Source organism: Leuresthes tenuis, unplaced genomic scaffold, assembly GCF_036924035.1.
Source record: "Leuresthes tenuis unplaced genomic scaffold, fLeuTen1.0.hap1 SCAF_22, whole genome shotgun sequence".
Classification (NCBI taxonomy): domain Eukaryota; kingdom Metazoa; phylum Chordata; class Actinopteri; order Atheriniformes; family Atherinopsidae; genus Leuresthes; species Leuresthes tenuis.
This window is the reverse complement of record NW_027325376.1, coordinates 27,259,883-27,283,719: the sequence shown is the minus strand read 5'-3', so window position 1 is coordinate 27,283,719 and position 23,837 is coordinate 27,259,883. Positions and strand designations below refer to the sequence as shown.

Here is a 23,837-nt window from a genome sequence, read left to right as displayed (position 1 = left end):
GGAATTAATTTTATACATAAAATCCCAAATCATGCAGAACGTATGAAAGCAAGCTTATTCTCGGATTCCTGATCCTTCAGTGCTGCTCTTTCTTCTACTGCAAAATACAACGTTGTTCTTTGTTTAAGTCGATGTAGACATTGATAAATATGAAGGACAAAGCAGTTTTAATTTGGTTTGAGTGAAGGAATTCATTTTATAGTAAAATCCCAAATCGTGCAGAACTCATGAAAATAAGCTTATTCTCGGATTCCTAAAACTTTTGATCTGCTCTTTCTTTTACTGCAAATTACAACGGTTTTTTTTTTTTAGATTTATCTAGACATTGATAAATATTAAGGTAATAGCCGTTTTAACATAGTTTGAGTGAAGGAATTAATTTTATAGATAAAATCCCAAATCATGCAGAACTCCTCAAAAGGGGCGTATGGCTTAATCACAAGTGTGGTTCTTTCTCATTCAGGGTAATATGAGAAAGTTTATGCTTGAAATATATGTAAAAATGGGTACATATGAAGGACAAAGCAGTTTTAACTTAGTTTGAGTGAAGGAATTTATTTTATAGCAAAATCCGAAATCGAGCAGAACTCATGAAAGCAAGCTTATACTCGGATTCCTGAAACTTTAGATTTGTTCTTTCTTTTACTGCAAAGTACAACGTTGTTTTTTGTGGAAATCTATCTAGACATTGATAAATACCAGCCGAACATCTCTGCTGTCGCTTTTGATAATTTATGGTTGGGCATTCTTACCTTTTCTTACCCGCATTTTATAAATTATGATCCGACATTCACACCTACTTGCAGTCGAACACCTTCTCTCCCGCTTTTGATGATGTATGGTTGGGCATTCGCACCTTTTTTTACCCATTTTTCAGTAATTATGGATGGACATTCAGCCCTTCTTACAGCCGAAAACCTCCGCTGCCGCTTTTGATGGTTTATAGTCTGGCTTTCGAGCCTTTTCTTCCCCAGTTTTTACAAATTATGGTTGGACATTCAGACCTTGCAGCCGAAAACCTCCGCTCCCACTCTTGATCATACATTGTCGGGCATTCGCACCTTGTCTTACCCGCTTTTTACAAACTTTAGTCGGACATTCACACCTTCTTGCAGCTGAACCACCTCCGCTCCCTGTTTTGATCATGTTTGGTCTGGCAATACTTCCTTTTCTTACCCGTTTGTGAGTAATTATGGCTGGACATTCACATCTTCTTGCAGCGGAACACCTCTCCCGCTTTTGATGATGAATGGTCCGGCATTCTTACCTTTTCTAACACATTTTTCAGCAATTATGGTCAGAGATTCACACCTACTCACAGCCGACCAACTCCGCTCCCGCATTTGATGGTGTATAGTCGGGTATTCTCACCCTTTCTCATCAGCTTTTTGCAAATTATGATCTGACATTCACACCTACTTTCAGTCGAACAGCTCTGCTCCCACTTTTGATTATGTTTTGTTGGATATTCGAACATTTTCTTAACTGCTTTTTACAAACTTTGGTCGGACGTTCACACCTTCTTGCAGCTGAACACCACCGCTTCCACTTTTGATGGTGTATATTCGGGCATACAAACCTTTTCTTACCCGCTTTTTGCAAAACTTGGTCAGACTTTCACACTTTGTTGCTGAACAACTCCGCTCCTTCTTTTGATTGTGTACAGTCGGGTATTTTCACCTTTTCTTACCCGCTTTTTACCAACTATGGTCCGGCATTCAAACCTTCTTGTAGCCGAACACCTCCACTCCTGCTTTTGATGATGTATAGTTGGGCATTCGCACCTTTTTTTACCCATTTTTCAGGAATTATGGGTGGACATTCAAACCTTCTTGCCGCTGAACCCCTCCTCTCCCACTTATGATCATTTGCGGTTTGATTTTCGAAAATTTTCTTTCATGTTTTCTAGCAATTATTGATGGACATTTAGACCTTCTTGCAGCTGAACACCTCCGCTCCTGCTTTTGATCATACATTGTCAGGCATTCGCACCTTTTCTAACACATTCTTCAGCAATTATGGTCGGACATTCACACCTTCTTGCAGCCGAACACTTCCGCTCCACCTTTTAGTGTTCTATCACACCTTTTTTTTCACCGCATTTTATAGATTATGGTTGGAAATTCTCAAGCACTCTCATCCGAAGACCTCTCCTCCCGCTTTTGTTAATATATTTAAACTTTAGTCGGACATTCACACCTTCTTGAAGCTGAACCAGCTCCGCTCCCTGTTTTGATCATGTATGGTCTGGCAATGCTACCTTTTCTTACCCGTTTGTGAGTAATTATGGCTGGACATTCACACCTACTTGCAGCCGAACACCACCTCTCTCGCTTTTGATGATGTATGGACCGGCATTCTTACCTTTTCTAACACATTTTTCAGCAATTATGGTCGGAGATTCACACCTACTCACAGCCGAAACACTCCGCTCCCGCATTTGATGGTGTATAGTCGGGCATTCTCACCCTTTCTCATCAGCTTTTTGCAAATTATGATCTGACATTCACACCTACTTGCAGTCGAACAGCTCTGCTCCCGCTTTTGATGTTTAGTTGGATATTCGAACCTTTTCTTAATACACCTTTTCTTAGCCTAACACATCCGCTCCCGTAATTGATTGTGTACAGTCGGGTATTTTAACCTTTTCTTACCCGCTTTTTACCAACTATGGTCGGACATTCAAACCTTCTTGTAGCCGAACACATCCACTCCTGCTTTTGATGATGTGTGGTTGGGCATTCAAACCTACTTGTTTCCCACTTTTCATTAATTATGGGTGGACATTCACACCTTGTCGCATCCAAACACCTCCGCTCCCTGTTTTGATCATGTATGGTTTGACATTTGCAACTTTTCTCACCGGCTTTTTGCAAACTATGGTCGGCTATTCACAGATTCCTCTCTACCATACTTGTATGGTGGGATATTCACACCCACTTGCATCCGAAGACCTCCACCCCCACTTTTGTTAATATTTAGTCGGTCATTCGCACCTTACCCGCTTTTGGCAAACTATGGCCTTCTTGCAGCCAAACACCTCTGATCTCGCTTTTGATGATGTAAGGTTGGGCATTCAGACCTTGCTTCACCTGCTTTTCACCAAATATTGTCGGACATTCACACCTTCTTGCAGCCGAACACTTCCGCTCCACCTTTTAGTGTTCTATCACACCTTTTTTTTCACCGCATTTTATAGATTATGGTTTGAAATTCTCAACCACTCTCATCCGAAGACCTCTCCTCCCGCTTTTGTTAATATATTTGAACTTTAGTCGGACATTCACACCTTCTTGCAGCTGAACCACCTCTGCTCCCTGTTTTGATCATGTATGGTCTGGCAATGCTACCTTTTCTTACCCGTTTGTGAGTAATTATGGCTGGACATTCACACCTTTTTGCAGCCGAACACCACCTCTCCCGCTTTTGATGATGTATGGTCCGGCATTCTTACCTTTTCTAACACATTTTTCAGCAATTATGGTCGGACATTCACACCTTCTTGCAGCCGAACACTTCCGCTCCACCTTTTAGTGTTCTATCACACCTTTTTTTTCACCGCATTTTATAGATTATTGTTGGAAATTCTCATACACTCTCATCCGAAGACCTCTCCTCCTGCTTTTGTTAATATATTTGAACTTTAGTTGGACATTCACACCTTCTTGCAGCTGAACCACCTCCGCTCCCTGTTTTGATCATGTATGGTCTGGCAATGCTACCTTTTCTTACCCGTTTGTGAGTAATAATGACTGGACATTCACACCTACTTGCAGCCGAACACCACCTCTCTCGCTTTTGATGATGTATGGACCGGCATTCTTACCTTTTCTAACACATTTTTCAGCAATTATGGTCGGACATTCACACCTATTCAGAGCCGAACACCTCCGCTCCAGCATTTGATGGTGTATACTATACACTGTATAGTAAGGCATTCTCACCTTTTCTCATCAGCTTTTTGCAAATTATGATCTGACATTCACACCTGCTTTTGATAATGTATGGTTTGTCATTCGCACCTTTTTTTACCCATTTTTCATGAATTATGGGAGGACATTCACACCTTCTTGCAGCCGAACACCTCCTCTCCCGCTTATGATCATGTGCGGTTTGATATTCGAAAATTTTCTTTCATGTTTTCTAGCAATTATTGATGGACATTCAGACCTTCTTGCAGCTGAACACCTCCGCTCCCGCTTTTGATGGTGTATGTTCGGGCATTCAAACCTTTTCTTACCCACTTTTTACAAACTATGGTCGGATATTCAAACCTTCTTGTAGCCGAACACATCCACTCCTGCTTTTGATGATGTATGGTTGGGCATTCAAACCTACTTGTTGCCCGCTTTTTACTATGGTTGGCCATTCACAGCTTCCTCTCCACCATACTTGTATGATGGGATGTTCACACCCACTTGCATCCACTTTTGTTGATATTTAGTCGGTCATTCGCACCTTACCCGCTTTTGGCAAACTATGGCCTTCTTGCAGCCAAACACCTCTGATCTCGCTTTTGATGATGTAAGGTTGGGCATTCAGACCTTGCTTCACCTGCTTTTCACCAAATATAGTCGGACATTCACACCTTCTTGCAGCCGAACACTTCCGCTCCACCTTTTAGTGTTCTATGGGGCATTCACACCTTTTTTTTCACCGCATTTTATAGATTACGGTTGGAAATTCTCACCCACTCTCCTCCCGCTTTTTTTAATATACAGTCAGGCATTCGAACCTTTTCTTACCCGCTTTTTACAAATTATGGTCGGACATTCACACCTACTTGCAGCCGAATATTTCCGCTCCACCTTTTAGTGATGTATGGGTGGCATTTGCACCTTTTCTTACCCTCTTTTTATACTGATTGCTGAAGATTAAGTTGTTCTTTCTCAAACTACAAAATTTTTTTTATTGTTGAAACTTGATTTGAAGTGGATAAATAAAGAGGACAAACAGTTTTAAGTCAGGCTGATAGAAGGAATTAAATTTTTAGCAAAATCTGTACTTCGTCATATGTCGAGAGATGCTTATTGCTGAAGAAGTTCTTTCTCATTCTACAAAGTACAACGTTGTTTATCGTTGAAACTTGATTAGACATGAATAAATATGAAGGACAAAGCAGTCTTAACTTGGTTTAAGTTAAGGAATTCGTTTTATAGGAGAATCCGAATTCGTGCATAACTCGTAAAATAGAGCTTATTTTCGGATTCCTGAAGAATGAGTCTGGTTCTTTCTCATAATACAAAGTTTGTTGTTTATTGTTAAAACTTCATCAGAAGTGAAGAAATAAATGAATGCCTATCAACAAATGTGGGATCTAAACTCTAGTGCTTCCTCTAAAATAATTTCCATCCATCCATCATCTGCCGCTTATCCGGGGGTCGGGTCGCGGGGGCAGCAGCTTGAGTAGAGAAACCCAGACGTCTCTGTCCCCGGCCACTTCCTCCAGCTCTTCCGGGGGGACCCCGAGGCGTTCCCAGGCCAGCCGAGAGACATAGTCTCTCCAGCGTGTCCTGGGTCTTTCCCGGGGTCTCCTCCCAGTGGGACGTGCCCGGAACACCTCCCCAGGGAGGCGCCCAGGGGGCATCCTAACCAGATGCCCGAGCCACCTCATCTGACTCCTCTCAATGCGGAGGAGCAGCGGTTCTACTCCGAGCCCCTCCCGGATGACTGAGCTTCTCACCCTATCTCTAAGGGAGAGCCCAGACACCCTGCGGAGGAAATCCATTTCGGCCGCTTGTATTCGCGATCTTCTTCTTTCGGTCACTACCCACAACTCGTGACCATAGGTGAGGATGGGAACGTAGATTGACCAGTAAGTAGAGAGCTTTGCCTTCTGGCTCAGCTCCCTCTTCACAACGACGGGTCGGTGCAGAGCCCGCAACACTGCAGACGCCGCACCGATCCGCCCGTCAATCTCCCGCTCCATTCGTCCCTCACTCGTGAACAAGACCCCGAGATACTTGAACTCCTCCACTTGGGGAAGGATCTCATTCCCGACCCGGAGAGAGCATTCCACCCTTTTCCGGCTGAGAACCATAGTCTCGGATTTGGAGGTGCTGATTCTCATCCCAGCCGCTTCACACTCGGCTGCAAATCGCTCCAGTGAGAGCTGAAGGTCACGGCCTGACGACGCTAACAGAACCACATCATCTGCAAAAAGCAGAGACCCGATTCTGAGGTCGCCAAATCGGACACCCTCAACGCCCTGGCTGCGCCTAGAAATTCTGTCCATAAAAGTTAGGAACAGAATCGGTGACAAAGGGCAGCCCTGACGGAGTCCAACTCTCACCGGAAACGTATCCGACTTACTGCCGGCAATGCGGACCAAACTCTGGCACCGGTCATACAGAGACCGAACGGCCCCTATCAAGGGGTCCGGCACTCCATATTCCCGGAGCACCCCCCACAGGACTCCACGAGGGACACGGTCGAACGCTTTCTCCAAGTCCACAAAACACATGTAGACTGGTTGGGCGAACTCCCATGCACCCTCCAGGATCCTGCCGAGGGTATAGAGCTGGTCCACTGTTCCACGGCCAGGACGAAAGCCACACTGCATCTCCTGAATCCGAGGCTCGATTATCCGACGGATCCTCCTCTCCAATACCCCCGAATAGACCTTACCAGGGAGGCTGAGGTGTGTGATACCCCTATAGTTGGAACACACCCTCCGGTCCCCCTTTTTAAAGAGGGGGACCACCACCCCAATCTGCCAGTCCAGAGGCACTGTCCCCGATGTCCACGCGATGCTGCAGAGGCGTGTCAGCCAAGACAGCCCTACAACATCCAGAGCCTTGAGAAACTCAGGACGGACCTCATCCACCCCCGGGGCCTTGCCACCGAGGAGCTTTTTGACCACCTCGGCAACCTCAGCCCCAGAAATGGGAGGCCCCGTCTCCGAGCTCTCCGACTCTGCCTCTTCCGAGCACGTGTTGGTAGGATTGAGGAGTTCCTCGAAGTACTCCCCCCACCGACTCACAACATCCCTAGTTGAGGTCAGCAAAGCCCCGTCCCCACTGTAAACAGTGTTGACTGTGAGCCGCTTCCCCCCCCTGAGACGCCGGATGGTGGACCAGAATCTCTTCGAGGCCGTCCGGAAATCGTTCTCCATGGTCTCACCGAACTCCTCCCAGGCCCGAGTTTTTGCCTCAGCAACCGCCGAAGCCGCGGCCCGTCTGGCCTGTCGGTACCTATCAGCTGCTTCCAGGGTCCCACTGGCCAAAAAGGCCCGATAGGACTCCTTCTTCAGCTTGACGGCTTCCCTCACCACTGGTGTCCACCAGCAGGTTCGAGGGTTGCCGCCACGACAGGCACTGACCACCTTACGGCCACAACTCCGATCAGCTGCCTCGGCAATGGAGTCACGGAACATGGCCCATTCGGACTCAATGTCCCCCACCTCCCCCGGGATATGGTTGAAGCTCTGCCGGAGGTGGGAGTTAAAGCTCCTTCTGACGGGGGATTCTGACAAACGCTCCCAGCAGACCCTCACAATACGTTTGGGCCTGCCAGGTCTGATCGGCATCCTCCCCCACCAGCGGAGCCAACTCACCACCAGGTGGTGATCAGTTGACAGCTCCGCCCCTCTCTTCACCCGAGTGTCCAGGACATACGGCCGCAAGTCCGATGATACAACCACAAAGTCGATCATCGAACTGCGGCCAAGGGTGTCCTGGTGCCAAGTGCACATATGGACACCCTTATGTCTGAACATGGTGTTCGTTATGGACAGTCCATGACCAGCACAGAAGTCCAACAACATAACACCACTCTGGTTCAGATCGGGGGGGCCGTTCCTCTCAATCACACCCCTCCAGGTCTCACTGTCATTGCCCACGTGAGCATTGAAGTCCCCCAGCAGAACGAGGGAGTCTCCGGTAGGAGCATTCTCCAGTGCCTCCCCCAGAGACTCCAAAAAGGGTGGGTACTCTGAACTGCTGTTTGGCGCATAGGCACAAACAACAGTCAGGACTCGTCCCCCCACCCGAAGGCGGAGGGAGGCTACCCTCTCGTTCACTGGGGTAAACCCCAATGTACTGGCACACAGCCGGGGGGCAATAAGTATGCCCACACCTGCTCTGCGCCTCTCACCACGGGCAACTCCAGAGTGGAAGAGAGTCCAACCCCTCTCAAGAGGACTGGTTCCAGAGCCCGAGCCGTGCGTCGAGGTGAGTCCGACTATATCTAGCCGGAACCGCTCAGCCTCGCGCACCAGCTCTGGCTCCTTCCCCAACAGAGAGGTGACATTCTAAAAAATAATTTGCTTTCTCAATTCAGAAATTTGTGTGTGTAAGTCACAACACCCGTGACACCAAAACGGCTTTCTTTTCTCTCTTTTCTCTACACTCTACACTGTGAGCACACACACCAAATCAGAAAGGCTTTTTTCTCTCTTTTCTACATTATGGACTGGGGGGACACAAAACCGCTCTCTCTTTTTTTTTTTGATTGTGTGCCAGGGCGTTGTCTCACGTATTAGATTATGCTTAAGATACGAATGGGTTTATCAGTCACATCAGAATCCATACATACTGATCCTCCCGTAATAAAATGGTCGGATCTTATCAAACACACTTTGTTTCTTGTGACAATCAAGTCAGCGAAACAGCGTATACACGTCAAGACCCTGAATCAAGTTTGCCACAAGAACTCATAAGTTTGGCAGTATTGCTCTGCCGTCAGCAATCATATACCCATTTTATTTTCGTGAGACATGTGCAGGCACCTGTTCATCTACTGTTCTATCACTATGAATTAGTTTATCTATTATCAATAAGGATACTTCTACAACTACTATCAAAGTATGTCCGGACTTCTTATGTTGTCAGTTGCTATATATGAATAAGTGGGTAGCTACTGACAAGCATTAAGCATGTCACACAGCCCAAACATATAACATTTCAGGACACACCACACAGTTAACAACCACAGTGAAGCGTGTCAAAGCCCAAACATGTAACATTCAACAGGACACTTACACAACACATTCAAATCAAACAGTCAGACAACATACAAGAACATATACCCCAGCCAGCATTGCTCCTTGCCTATTTTCCTACAGCTCACTATGTGTGTGCACACCTTTATTCACAAACTCTTCAACTTATACTCTTTTACCGAAGCTGCTACAGCTCGATTGGCCGAATACCCTTAGATCCTATTTCGGTGAATTTGACATCTGCCTTACATGTAACAGATTAGCGGTTTAGCAGTTTTAATTTAGTTTGAGTGAAGGAATTCATTTTATAGCAAAATCCGAAATCGTGAAGAACTCATGAAAGTAAGCTTATTCTCGGATTCCTGAAACTTTAGATTTGCTCTTTCTTTTACTGCAAAGTACAACGTTGTTTTTTTTTTTGACAGTTTTAACATAGTTTGAGTGAAGGAATTCATTTTATAGATAAAATCCCAAGAGTCTGCTGAGAAAAGAGAGTGAATGCGAAGTAGACTTTAACACGGCTCTGGGAGCGAGCAGAGTGTGGGCTAAGCGGGAGAATTGCTTGAAAGAAACGCGACACCGAATGAGCGGTCAGAACAAAGCCTCAATACGGTGTTCCCGTGGTGTTTTTGTTGCTGCCTTGTCTTTTGCACAGAGTAAAAGACAAGGCAACCATCGAATAGGGCCCGATTGTTCCTACTTGGTCAGCCGAGGAGCAAGGGGGGGGAGAAAGCGTCTCAATCAAGCAAAGCTCACCATGGGGAAGGTGGCTATGCCAACTAGCCTGATGCCCTGCTCCCGAAGTGACGGATAATCGTACTCTGGTTCCTCTTCATAACGTACAACTCTTTCGCCTTTTATTAAAGACTTCCGTGGAGAGCAGCACTAATGAGTTGTTTCTATTTTTGGCAGGATTAACCTGCGGGTGAAGCCCTTTCTGTCTGTGCAAAAAAAATCTTGTTACTGTGCAGAGTGACTTCTCTGAGTAGAGTCGCCTTACCTGTTGCGACTGTGCCGATGTTTGAAGCTGGAGTGCAAAGGTGTTGCTTGAATGGTGCTTGCTGGAGCGTGCGGGAGTGCAAAGTTATACCATTTAAAAGGGCTGAAGAGTGCTCATTGCAGCGGGTGGGCCATAGTAAAAAGCGGTTGAGAAAAGGTGCGAATGTCAAACAATACATGATCAAAATAGGGAGCGGAGGTGTTTGGCCGCGACAAGGTGTGAATGTCCACCCATAATTAATGAAAAGCGGGCAACAAGTAGGTTCGACTGCCCAACCATACATCATCAAAAGCAGGAGTGGATGTGTTCGGCTTCAAGAAGGTTTGAATGTCTGACCATAGTTTGTAAATGTGAGTAAGAAAAGGTTCGAATGCCCGAACATACACCATCAAAGGAGGGGGCGGAGGTGTTCCGCTGTAAGAAGGTGTGAATGTCCGACCATAGTTGGTAGAAAGCGGGTAAGAAAACGTTAAAATACCCGACTGTACACAATCAATAGCGGGAGCGGAGTTGTTCGGCTACTAACATGTGTGAAAGTCCGACCATGGTTTGTAAAAAGCGAGTAAGAAAAGGTGCGAATGCCCGACAATGTATGATCAAAAGCGGAAGCGGAGGTGTTCGGCTGGAAGAAGGTGTGAACGTCAGATCATAATTTGAAAAAAACTGATGAGAAAGGGTGAGAATGCCCGACTATAAACCATCAAATGCAGGAGCGGAGTTGTTCGGCTGTGAGTAGGTGTGAATCTCCGACCATAATTGCTGAAAAATGTGTTAGAAAAGGTAAGAATGCCGGTCCATACATCTGGCTGCAAAAAGGTTCGAATGTTCGACTAAAGTTTGTAAAAAGCTGGTAAGACAAGGTGCGAATGCCTGACAATGTATGATCAAAAGCAGGAGCGGAGGTGTTCAGCTGCAAGAAGGTCTAAATGTCCATCAATAATTGCTAGAAAACATGAAAGAAAATTTTCCAAAATCAAACCGCACATGATGATAAGTGGGAGAGGAGGTTTTCAGCTGCAAGAAGGTGTGAATGTCCACCTATAATTCCTGAAAAATGTGTAAAAAAAAGGTGCGAATGCCCAACCATACATCATCAAAAGTAGGAGTGGATGTGTTCGGCTACAAGAAGGTGTGAACGTCCAACCAAAGTTTGTAAAAAGTAGTTAAGAAAAGGTTAGAATATCCAGCCAAACTGTTTGACTGCAAGTAGGTGTGAATGTCAGATCATAATTTGCAAAAAGCTGATGAGAAAAGGTGAGAATGCCCGACTATACACCATCAAATGCGGGAGCGGAGTTGTTCGGCTGTGCGTAGGTGTGAATCTCCAACCATAATTGCTGAAAAATGTGTTAGAAAAGGTAAGAAATCCGGTCCATACATCATCAAAAGCGAGAGAGGTGGTGTTCGGCTGCAAGTAGGTGTGATTGTCCAGCCATACAAGTATGTTGGAGAGGAAGCTGTGAATAGCCGACCATAGTTTGCAAAAAGCGGGTGAGAAAAGGTGCGAATGTCCAGCCATACATGATCAAAACAGGGAGCGGAGGTGTTTGGCTGCGACAAGGTGTGAATGTCCACCCATAATTAATGAAAAGCGGGCAACAAGTAGGTTCGAATGCCCAACCATACATCATCAAAAGCAGGAGTGGATGTGTTCGGCTACAAGAAGGTTTGAATGTCCCAGCATAGATTGTAAAAAGCGGGTAAGAAAAGGTTTGAATGCCCAAACATACACCATCAAAAGAGGAAACGGAGGTGTTCCGCTGTAAGAAGGTGTGAATAGCCGACCATAGTTGGTAAAAAGCGGGTAAGAAAAGGTTAAAATACCCGAATGTACACAATCAATAGCGGGAGCGGATGTGTTCGGCTACAAGAAGGTGTGAAACTCCGAAAATGGTTTGTAAAAAGCGGGTAAGAAAAGGTGCGAATGCCCTACAATGTATGATCAAAAGAGGGAGCGGAGGTTTTCGGCTACAAGAAGGTGTGAAAGTCCACCCATGGTTTGTAAAAAGCGGGTAACAAAAGATTCGAATGCCCGACTATACACCATCAAAAACGGGAGCGGAGGTGTTCAGCTACAAGAAGGTGTGAAAGTCCACCCATGGTTTGTAAAAAGCGGGTAAGAAAAGGTTCGAATGCCCGAATATACACCATCAAAAGCGGAAGCGGAGATGTTCGGCTGCAAGAAGGTGTTAACGTCCAACCAAAGTTTGTAAAAAGCAGGGAAAAGCGATAAAAAGCTTTTCGTGAGTTCATGCATTTTATTTTGCTTATAAAATGCATTCCTTCACTCAAACTATGTTAAAACTTATTTGTCCTTCATATTTACCATGTCTAGAAAGATTTAAACAAAAAAACAACGTAGTACTTTGCAGTAAAAGAAAGAGCAAATCTAAAGTTTCAGGAATCCGAGTATAAGCTTGCTTTCATGAGTTCTGCAAGATTTCGGATTTTGCTGTGAAATTAATTGCTTTGCTCAAACCAAGTTAAAACTGCTTTGTACTTCCATATTTATCAATATCGAGATAGAGGAGTGGATGTGTTCGGCTACAAGAAGGTTTGAATGTCCGAGCATAGTTTGCAAAAAGCGGGTAAGAAAAGGTTCGAATGCCCGAACATACACCATCAAAAGAGGGAGCGGAGGTGTTCCACTGTAAGAAGATGTGGATGTCCAACCATAGTTGGTAAAAAGCGGGTAAGAAAAGGTTAAAATACCCGACTGTACACAATCAATAGCGGGAGCGGATGTGTTCGGCTACAAGAAGGTGTGAAAGTCCGACCATGGTTTGTAAAAAGCGGGTAAGAAAAGTTGCGAATGACCGACAATGTATGATCAAAAGAGGGAGCGGTGGTTTTTGGCTACAAGAAGGTTTGAATGTCCGACCATAGTTTGTAAAAAGTGGGTAAGAAAAGGGTGAGAATGCCCGAACATACACCATCAAAAGAGGGAGCGGAGGTGTTCCGCTCTAAGACGGTGTTAATGTCCGACCATAGTTGGTCAAAAGCGGGTAAGAAAAGGTTAAAATACACGACTGTACACAATCAATAGCGGGATTGGAGTTGTTCGGCTACAAGAAGGTGTGAAAGTCCGACCATGGTTTGTAAAAAGCGGGTAAGAAAAGGTTCGAATGCCCAAGTATATACCATCAAAAGCGGAAACGGAGGTGTTCGGCTGCAAGAAGGTGTGAACCTCCGACCAAAGTTTGTAAAAAGCAGTTAAGAAAAGGTTCGAATATCCAACCAAACATAATCAAAAAAGGGAGCAGAGCTGTTCGACTGCAAGTAGGTGTGAATGTCCAGCCATAATTACTCACAAACGGGTAAGAAAAGGTAGCATTGCCAGACCATACATGATCAAAACAGGGAGCGGAGGTGGTTCAGCTGCAAGAAGGTGTGAATGTCCGACTACAGTTTAAATATATTAACAAAAGCGGGAGGAGAGGTCTTCGGATTAGAGTGGTTGAGAATTTCCAACCATAATCTATAAAATGCGGTGAAAAAAAAGGTGTGATAGAACACTAAAAGGTGGAGTGGAAGTGTTCGGCTGCAAGAAGGTGTGAATGTCCGACCATAATTGCTGAAAAATGTGTTAGAAAAGGTAAGAATGCCGGACCATACATCATCAAAAGCGGGAGAGGTGGTGTTCGGCTGCAAAAAGGTGTGAATGTTCGACTAAAGTTTGTAAAAAGCGGGTAAGACAAGGTGCGAATGCCTGACAATGTATGATCAAAAGCAGGAGCGGAGGTGTTCAGCTGCAAGAAGGTCTAAATGTCCATCAATAATTGCTAGAAAACATGAAAGAAAATTTTCGAAAATCAAACCGCAAATGATCATAAGTGGGAGAGGAGGTGTTCAGCTGCAAAAAGGTGTGAATGTCCACCCATAATTCCTGAAAAATGGGTAAAAAAAAGGTGCGAATGCCCAACCATACATCATCAAAAGCAGGAGTGGATGTGTTCGGCTACAAGAAGGTGTGAAAGTCCGACCGTGGTTTGTAAAAAGCGGGTAAGAAAAGGTGCGAATGCCCGACAATGTATGATCAAAAGAGGGAGCGGAGGTGTTCGGCTGCAAGAAGGTGTGAACGTCCGACCAAAGTTTGTAAAAAGCAGTTAAGAAAAGGTTTGAATATCCAACCAAACATAATCAAAAGCGGGAGCAGAGCTGTTCGACTGCAAGTAGGTGTGAATGTCCTCCCGTAATTTCTGAAAAATGCGTAAAAAAAGGTGCGAATGCCCAACCATACATTATCAAAACAGGGAGCGGAGATGGTTCAGCTGCAAGGTGTAAATTTCTGACTAAAGTTTTTAAAAAGCGGTTTAAAAACTGATTTGTCCTTCATAGTTATCCATGTCTAAAAATGTTTGAAGCATAAACTTCCTCATATTACCCTGAATGAGAAAGAACCACACTTGTGATTAAGCCATACGTTCCTTTTGAGGAGTTCTGCATGATTTGGGATTTTGCTATTAAATAAATTCCTTCACTCAAACCGAGTGAAAACTGCTTTTACCTTCATATTTATGAATGTCTAGATCGACTTCAACAAAGAACAACATTGTATTTTGCAGTAGAAGAAGTTGAAATTGATCTAGACATTGATAAATATGAAGTTCAAAGCAGTTTCCACTTGGTTTGAGTGAAGGAATGAATTTTATAGCAAAATCGGAAATCCTGCACTCCTCAAAAGGAACGTATTGCTCAACCAAAGGGATGCTTCTTTCTCATTCAGGGTAATATGAGGAACTTTATGCTTGATACATTTTTAGACATGGATAATTATGAAGGACAAAGCAATTTTAACTTGGTTTGAGCAAAGCAATTCATTTACAGGAAAATCCGAAATCGTGCAGAACTCATGAAAGCAAGCTTTTTCTCGGATTCCTGATCCTCCAGTGTTGCTCTTTCCTATACTGTAAAATACAACGTTATTCTTTGTTGAAATTGATCTAGACATTGATAAATATGTAGGACAAAGCAGTTTTCACTTGGTTTGAGTGAAGGAATTAATTTTATACATAAAATCCCAAATCATGCAGAACGTATGAAAGCAAGCTTATTCTCGGATTCCTGATCCTTCAGTGCTGCTCTTTCTTCTACTGCAAAATACAACGTTGTTCTTTGTTTAAGTCGATGTAGACATTGATAAATATGAAGGACAAAGCAGTTTTAATTTGGTTTGAGTGAAGGAATTCATTTTATAGTAAAATCCCAAATCGTGCAGAACTCATGAAAATAAGCTTATTCTCGGATTCCTAAAACTTTTGATCTGCTCTTTCTTTTACTGCAAATTACAACGGTTTTTTTTTTTTAGATTTATCTAGACATTGATAAATATTAAGGTAATAGCCGTTTTAACATAGTTTGAGTGAAGGAATTAATTTTATAGATAAAATCCCAAATCATGCAGAACTCCTCAAAAGGGGCGTATGGCTTAATCACAAGTGTGGTTCTTTCTCATTCAGGGTAATATGAGAAAGTTTATGCTTGAAATATATGTAAAAATGGGTACATATGAAGGACAAAGCAGTTTTAACTTAGTTTGAGTGAAGGAATTTATTTTATAGCAAAATCCGAAATCGAGCAGAACTCATGAAAGCAAGCTTATACTCGGATTCCTGAAACTTTAGATTTGTTCTTTCTTTTACTGCAAAGTACAACGTTGTTTTTTGTGGAAATCTATCTAGACATTGATAAATACCAGCCGAACATCTCTGCTGTCGCTTTTGATAATTTATGGTTGGGCATTCTTACCTTTTCTTACCCGCATTTTATAAATTATGATCCGACATTCACACCTACTTGCAGTCGAACACCTTCTCTCCCGCTTTTGATGATGTATGGTTGGGCATTCGCACCTTTTTTTACCCATTTTTCAGTAATTATGGATGGACATTCAGCCCTTCTTACAGCCGAAAACCTCCGCTGCCGCTTTTGATGGTTTATAGTCTGGCTTTCGAGCCTTTTCTTCCCCAGTTTTTACAAATTATGGTTGGACATTCAGACCTTGCAGCCGAAAACCTCCGCTCCCACTCTTGATCATACATTGTCGGGCATTCGCACCTTGTCTTACCCGCTTTTTACAAACTTTAGTCGGACATTCACACCTTCTTGCAGCTGAACCACCTCCGCTCCCTGTTTTGATCATGTTTGGTCTGGCAATACTTCCTTTTCTTACCCGTTTGTGAGTAATTATGGCTGGACATTCACATCTTCTTGCAGCGGAACACCTCTCCCGCTTTTGATGATGAATGGTCCGGCATTCTTACCTTTTCTAACACATTTTTCAGCAATTATGGTCGGAGATTCACACCTACTCACAGCCGACCAACTCCGCTCCCGCATTTGATGGTGTATAGTCGGGTATTCTCACCCTTTCTCATCAGCTTTTTGCAAATTATGATCTGACATTCACACCTACTTTCAGTCGAACAGCTCTGCTCCCACTTTTGATTATGTTTTGTTGGATATTCGAACATTTTCTTAACTGCTTTTTACAAACTTTGGTCGGACGTTCACACCTTCTTGCAGCTGAACACCACCGCTTCCACTTTTGATGGTGTATATTCGGGCATACAAACCTTTTCTTACCCGCTTTTTGCAAAACTTGGTCAGACTTTCACACTTTGTTGCTGAACAACTCCGCTCCTTCTTTTGATTGTGTACAGTCGGGTATTTTCACCTTTTCTTACCCGCTTTTTACCAACTATGGTCCGGCATTCAAACCTTCTTGTAGCCGAACACCTCCACTCCTGCTTTTGATGATGTATAGTTGGGCATTCGCACCTTTTTTTACCCATTTTTCAGGAATTATGGGTGGACATTCAAACCTTCTTGCCGCTGAACCCCTCCTCTCCCACTTATGATCATTTGCGGTTTGATTTTCGAAAATTTTCTTTCATGTTTTCTAGCAATTATTGATGGACATTTAGACCTTCTTGCAGCTGAACACCTCCGCTCCTGCTTTTGATCATACATTGTCAGGCATTCGCACCTTTTCTAACACATTCTTCAGCAATTATGGTCGGACATTCACACCTTCTTGCAGCCGAACACTTCCGCTCCACCTTTTAGTGTTCTATCACACCTTTTTTTTCACCGCATTTTATAGATTATGGTTGGAAATTCTCAAGCACTCTCATCCGAAGACCTCTCCTCCCGCTTTTGTTAATATATTTAAACTTTAGTCGGACATTCACACCTTCTTGAAGCTGAACCACCTCCGCTCCCTGTTTTGATCATGTATGGTCTGGCAATGCTACCTTTTCTTACCCGTTTGTGAGTAATTATGGCTGGACATTCACACCTACTTGCAGCCGAACACCACCTCTCTCGCTTTTGATGATGTATGGACCGGCATTCTTACCTTTTCTAACACATTTTTCAGCAATTATGGTCGGAGATTCACACCTACTCACAGCCGAAACACTCCGCTCCCGCATTTGATGGTGTATAGTCGGGCATTCTCACCCTTTCTCATCAGCTTTTTGCAAATTATGATCTGACATTCACACCTACTTGCAGTCGAACAGCTCTGCTCCCGCTTTTGATGTTTAGTTGGATATTCGAACCTTTTCTTAATACACCTTTTCTTAGCCTAACACATCCGCTCCCGTAATTGATTGTGTACAGTCGGGTATTTTAACCTTTTCTTACCCGCTTTTTACCAACTATGGTCGGACATTCAAACCTTCTTGTAGCCGAACACATCCACTCCTGCTTTTGATGATGTGTGGTTGGGCATTCAAACCTACTTGTTTCCCACTTTTCATTAATTATGGGTGGACATTCACACCTTGTCGCATCCAAACACCTCCGCTCCCTGTTTTGATCATGTATGGTTTGACATTTGCAACTTTTCTCACCGGCTTTTTGCAAACTATGGTCGGCTATTCACAGATTCCTCTCTACCATACTTGTATGGTGGGATATTCACACCCACTTGCATCCGAAGACCTCCACCCCCACTTTTGTTAATATTTAGTCGGTCATTCGCACCTTACCCGCTTTTGGCAAACTATGGCCTTCTTGCAGCCAAACACCTCTGATCTCGCTTTTGATGATGTAAGGTTGGGCATTCAGACCTTGCTTCACCTGCTTTTCACCAAATATTGTCGGACATTCACACCTTCTTGCAGCCGAACACTTCCGCTCCACCTTTTAGTGTTCTATCACACCTTTTTTTTCACCGCATTTTATAGATTATGGTTTGAAATTCTCAACCACTCTCATCCGAAGACCTCTCCTCCCGCTTTTGTTAATATATTTGAACTTTAGTCGGACATTCACACCTTCTTGCAGCTGAACCACCTCTGCTCCCTGTTTTGATCATGTATGGTCTGGCAATGCTACCTTTTCTTACCCGTTTGTGAGTAATTATGGCTGGACATTCACACCTTTTTGCAGCCGAACACCACCTCTCCCGCTTTTGATGATGTATGGTCCGGCATTCTTACCTTTTCTAACACATTTTTCAGCAATTATGGTCGGACATTCACACCTTCTTGCAGCCGAACACTTCCGCTCCACCTTTTAGTGTTCTATCACACCTTTTTTTTCACCGCATTTTATAGATTATTGTTGGAAATTCTCATACACTCTCATCCGAAGACCTCTCCTCCTGCTTTTGTTAATATATTTGAACTTTAGTTGGACATTCACACCTTCTTGCAGCTGAACCACCTCCGCTCCCTGTTTTGATCATGTATGGTCTGGCAATGCTACCTTTTCTTACCCGTTTGTGAGTAATAATGACTGGACATTCACACCTACTTGCAGCCGAACACCACCTCTCTCGCTTTTGATGATGTATGGACCGGCATTCTTACCTTTTCTAACACATTTTTCAGCAATTATGGTCGGACATTCACACCTATTCAGAGCCGAACACCTCCGCTCCAGCATTTGATGGTGTATACTATACACTGTATAGTAAGGCATTCTCACCTTTTCTCATCAGCTTTTTGCAAATTATGATCTGACATTCACACCTGCTTTTGATAATGTATGGTTTGTCATTCGCACCTTTTTTTACCCATTTTTCATGAATTATGGGAGGACATTCACACCTTCTTGCAGCCGAACACCTCCTCTCCCGCTTATGATCATGTGCGGTTTGATATTCGAAAATTTTCTTTCATGTTTTCTAGCAATTATTGATGGACATTCAGACCTTCTTGCAGCTGAACACCTCCGCTCCCGCTTTTGATGGTGTATGTTCGGGCATTCAAACCTTTTCTTACCCACTTTTTACAAACTATGGTCGGATATTCAAACCTTCTTGTAGCCGAACACATCCACTCCTGCTTTTGATGATGTATGGTTGGGCATTCAAACCTACTTGTTGCCCGCTTTTTACTATGGTTGGCCATTCACAGCTTCCTCTCCACCATACTTGTATGATGGGATGTTCACACCCACTTGCATCCACTTTTGTTGATATTTAGTCGGTCATTCGCACCTTACCCGCTTTTGGCAAACTATGGCCTTCTTGCAGCCAAACACCTCTGATCTCGCTTTTGATGATGTAAGGTTGGGCATTCAGACCTTGCTTCACCTGCTTTTCACCAAATATAGTCGGACATTCACACCTTCTTGCAGCCGAACACTTCCGCTCCACCTTTTAGTGTTCTATGGGGCATTCACACCTTTTTTTTCACCGCATTTTATAGATTACGGTTGGAAATTCTCACCCACTCTCCTCCCGCTTTTTTTAATATACAGTCAGGCATTCGAACCTTTTCTTACCCGCTTTTTACAAATTATGGTCGGACATTCACACCTACTTGCAGCCGAATATTTCCGCTCCACCTTTTAGTGATGTATGGTTGGCATTTGCACCTTTTCTTACCCTCTTTTTATACTGATTGCTGAAGATTAAGTTGTTCTTTCTCAAACTACAAAATTTTTTTTATTGTTGAAACTTGATTTGAAGTGGATAAATAAAGAGGACAAACAGTTTTAAGTCAGGCTGATAGAAGGAATTAAATTTTTAGCAAAATCTGTACTTCGTCATATGTCGAGAGATGCTTATTGCTGAAGAAGTTCTTTCTCATTCTACAAAGTACAACGTTGTTTATCGTTGAAACTTGATTAGACATGAATAAATATGAAGGACAAAGCAGTCTTAACTTGGTTTAAGTTAAGGAATTCGTTTTATAGGAGAATCCGAATTCGTGCATAACTCGTAAAATAGAGCTTATTTTCGGATTCCTGAAGAATGAGTCTGGTTCTTTCTCATAATACAAAGTTTGTTGTTTATTGTTAAAACTTCATCAGAAGTGAAGAAATAAATGAATGCCTATCAACAAATGTGGGATCTAAACTCTAGTGCTTCCTCTAAAATAATTTCCATCCATCCATCATCTGCCGCTTATCCGGGGGTCGGGTCGCGGGGGCAGCAGCTTGAGTAGAGAAACCCAGACGTCTCTGTCCCCGGCCACTTCCTCCAGCTCTTCCGGGGGGACCCCGAGGCGTTCCCAGGCCAGCCGAGAGACATAGTCTCTCCAGCGTGTCCTGGGTCTTTCCCGGGGTCTCCTCCCAGTGGGACGTGCCCGGAACACCTCCCCAGGGAGGCGCCCAGGGGGCATCCTAACCAGATGCCCGAGCCACCTCATCTGACTCCTCTCAATGCGGAGGAGCAGCGGTTCTACTCCGAGCCCCTCCCGGATGACTGAGCTTCTCACCCTATCTCTAAGGGAGAGCCCAGACACCCTGCGGAGGAAATCCATTTCGGCCGCTTGTATTCGCGATCTTCTTCTTTCGGTCACTACCCACAACTCGTGACCATAGGTGAGGATGGGAACGTAGATTGACCAGTAAGTAGAGAGCTTTGCCTTCTGGCTCAGCTCCCTCTTCACAACGACGGGTCGGTGCAGAGCCCGCAACACTGCAGACGCCGCACCGATCCGCCCGTCAATCTCCCGCTCCATTCGTCCCTCACTCGTGAACAAGACCCCGAGATACTTGAACTCCTCCACTTGGGGAAGGATCTCATTCCCGACCCGGAGAGAGCATTCCACCCTTTTCCGGCTGAGAACCATAGTCTCGGATTTGGAGGTGCTGATTCTCATCCCAGCCGCTTCACACTCGGCTGCAAATCGCTCCAGTGAGAGCTGAAGGTCACGGCCTGACGACGCTAACAGAACCACATCATCTGCAAAAAGCAGAGACCCGATTCTGAGGTCGCCAAATCGGACACCCTCAACGCCCTGGCTGCGCCTAGAAATTCTGTCCATAAAAGTTAGGAACAGAATCGGTGACAAAGGGCAGCCCTGACGGAGTCCAACTCTCACCGGAAACGTATCCGACTTACTGCCGGCAATGCGGACCAAACTCTGGCACCGGTCATACAGAGACCGAACGGCCCCTATCAAGGGGTCCGGCACTCCATATTCCCGGAGCACCCCCCACAGGACTCCACGAGGGACACGGTCGAACGCTTTCTCCAAGTCCACAAAACACATGTAGACTGGTTGGGCGAACTCCCATGCACCCTCCAGGATCCTGCCGAGGGTATAGAGCTGGTCCACTGTTCCACGGCCAGGACGAAAGCCACACTGCATCTCCTGAATCCGAGGCTCGATTATCCGACGGATCCTCCTCTCCAATACCCCCGAATAGACCTTACCAGGGAGGCTGAGGTGTGTGATACCCCTATAGTTGGAACACACCCTCCGGTCCCCCTTTTTAAAGAGGGGGACCACCACCCCAATCTGCCAGTCCAGAGGCACTGTCCCCGATGTCCACGCGATGCTGCAGAGGCGTGTCAGCCAAGACAGCCCTACAACATCCAGAGCCTTGAGAAACTCAGGACGGACCTCATCCACCCCCGGGGCCTTGCCACCGAGGAGCTTTTTGACCACCTCGGCAACCTCAGCCCCAGAAATGGGAGGCCCCGTCTCCGAGCTCTCCGACTCTGCCTCTTCCGAGCACGTGTTGGTAGGATTGAGGAGTTCCTCGAAGTACTCCCCCCACCGACTCACAACATCCCTAGTTGAGGTCAGCAAAGCCCCGTCCCCACTGTAAACAGTGTTGACTGTGAGCCGCTTCCCCCCCCTGAGACGCCGGATGGTGGACCAGAATCTCTTCGAGGCCGTCCGGAAATCGTTCTCCATGGTCTCACCGAACTCCTCCCAGGCCCGAGTTTTTGCCTCAGCAACCGCCGAAGCCGCGGCCCGTCTGGCCTGTCGGTACCTATCAGCTGCTTCCAGGGTCCCACTGGCCAAAAAGGCCCGATAGGACTCCTTCTTCAGCTTGACGGCTTCCCTCACCACTGGTGTCCACCAGCAGGTTCGAGGGTTGCCGCCACGACAGGCACTGACCACCTTACGGCCACAACTCCGATCAGCTGCCTCGGCAATGGAGTCACGGAACATGGCCCATTCGGACTCAATGTCCCCCACCTCCCCCGGGATATGGTTGAAGCTCTGCCGGAGGTGGGAGTTAAAGCTCCTTCTGACGGGGGATTCTGACAAACGCTCCCAGCAGACCCTCACAATACGTTTGGGCCTGCCAGGTCTGATCGGCATCCTCCCCCACCAGCGGAGCCAACTCACCACCAGGTGGTGATCAGTTGACAGCTCCGCCCCTCTCTTCACCCGAGTGTCCAGGACATACGGCCGCAAGTCCGATGATACAACCACAAAGTCGATCATCGAACTGCGGCCAAGGGTGTCCTGGTGCCAAGTGCACATATGGACACCCTTATGTCTGAACATGGTGTTCGTTATGGACAGTCCATGACCAGCACAGAAGTCCAACAACATAACACCACTCTGGTTCAGATCGGGGGGGCCGTTCCTCTCAATCACACCCCTCCAGGTCTCACTGTCATTGCCCACGTGAGCATTGAAGTCCCCCAGCAGAACGAGGGAGTCTCCGGTAGGAGCATTCTCCAGTGCCTCCCCCAGAGACTCCAAAAAGGGTGGGTACTCTGAACTGCTGTTTGGCGCATAGGCACAAACAACAGTCAGGACTCGTCCCCCCACCCGAAGGCGGAGGGAGGCTACCCTCTCGTTCACTGGGGTAAACCCCAATGTACTGGCACACAGCCGGGGGGCAATAAGTATGCCCACACCTGCTCTGCGCCTCTCACCACGGGCAACTCCAGAGTGGAAGAGAGTCCAACCCCTCTCAAGAGGACTGGTTCCAGAGCCCGAGCCGTGCGTCGAGGTGAGTCCGACTATATCTAGCCGGAACCGCTCAGCCTCGCGCACCAGCTCCGGCTCCTTCCCCAACAGAGAGGTGACATTCTAAAATAATTTCCTTTCTCAATTCAGAAATTTGTGTGTGTAAGTCACAACACCCGTGACACCAAAACGGCTTTCTTTTCTCTCTTTTCTCTACACTCTACACTGTGAGCACACACACCAAATCAGAAAGGCTTTTTTCTCTCTTTTCTACATTATGGACTGGGGGGACACAAAACCGCTCTCTCTTTTTTTTTTTGATTGTGTGCCAGGGCGTTGTCTCACGTATTAGATTATGCTTAAGATACGAATGGGTTTATCAGTCACATCAGAATCCATACATACTGATCCTCCCGTAATAAAATGGTCGGATCTTATCAAACACACTTTGTTTCTTGTGACAATCAAGTCAGCGAAACAGCGTATACACGTCAAGACCCTGAATCAAGTTTGCCACAAGAACTCATAAGTTTGGCAGTATTGCTCTGCCGTCAGCAATCATATACCCATTTTATTTTCGTGAGACATGTGCAGGCACCTGTTCATCTACTGTTCTATCACTATGAATTAGTTTATCTATTATCAATAAGGATACTTCTACAACTACTATCAAAGTATGTCCGGACTTCTTATGTTGTCAGTTGCTATATATGAATAAGTGGGTAGCTACTGACAAGCATTAAGCATGTCACACAGCCCAAACATATAACAT

At 45.3% G+C, this 23,837-nt stretch overlaps 1 non-coding gene across 1 annotated transcript; it reads left to right on the top strand.

Moving 5' to 3' along the window:
* The first annotated feature begins 9,757 nt into the window (after positions 1-9,757).
* Positions 9,758-9,872, top strand: LOC140282429 (U5 spliceosomal RNA). Its single transcript, XR_011909865.1, has one exon. It is a non-coding gene; the product is annotated as a U5 spliceosomal RNA (small nuclear RNA).
* The last annotated feature ends 13,965 nt before the right edge of the window (positions 9,873-23,837 follow it).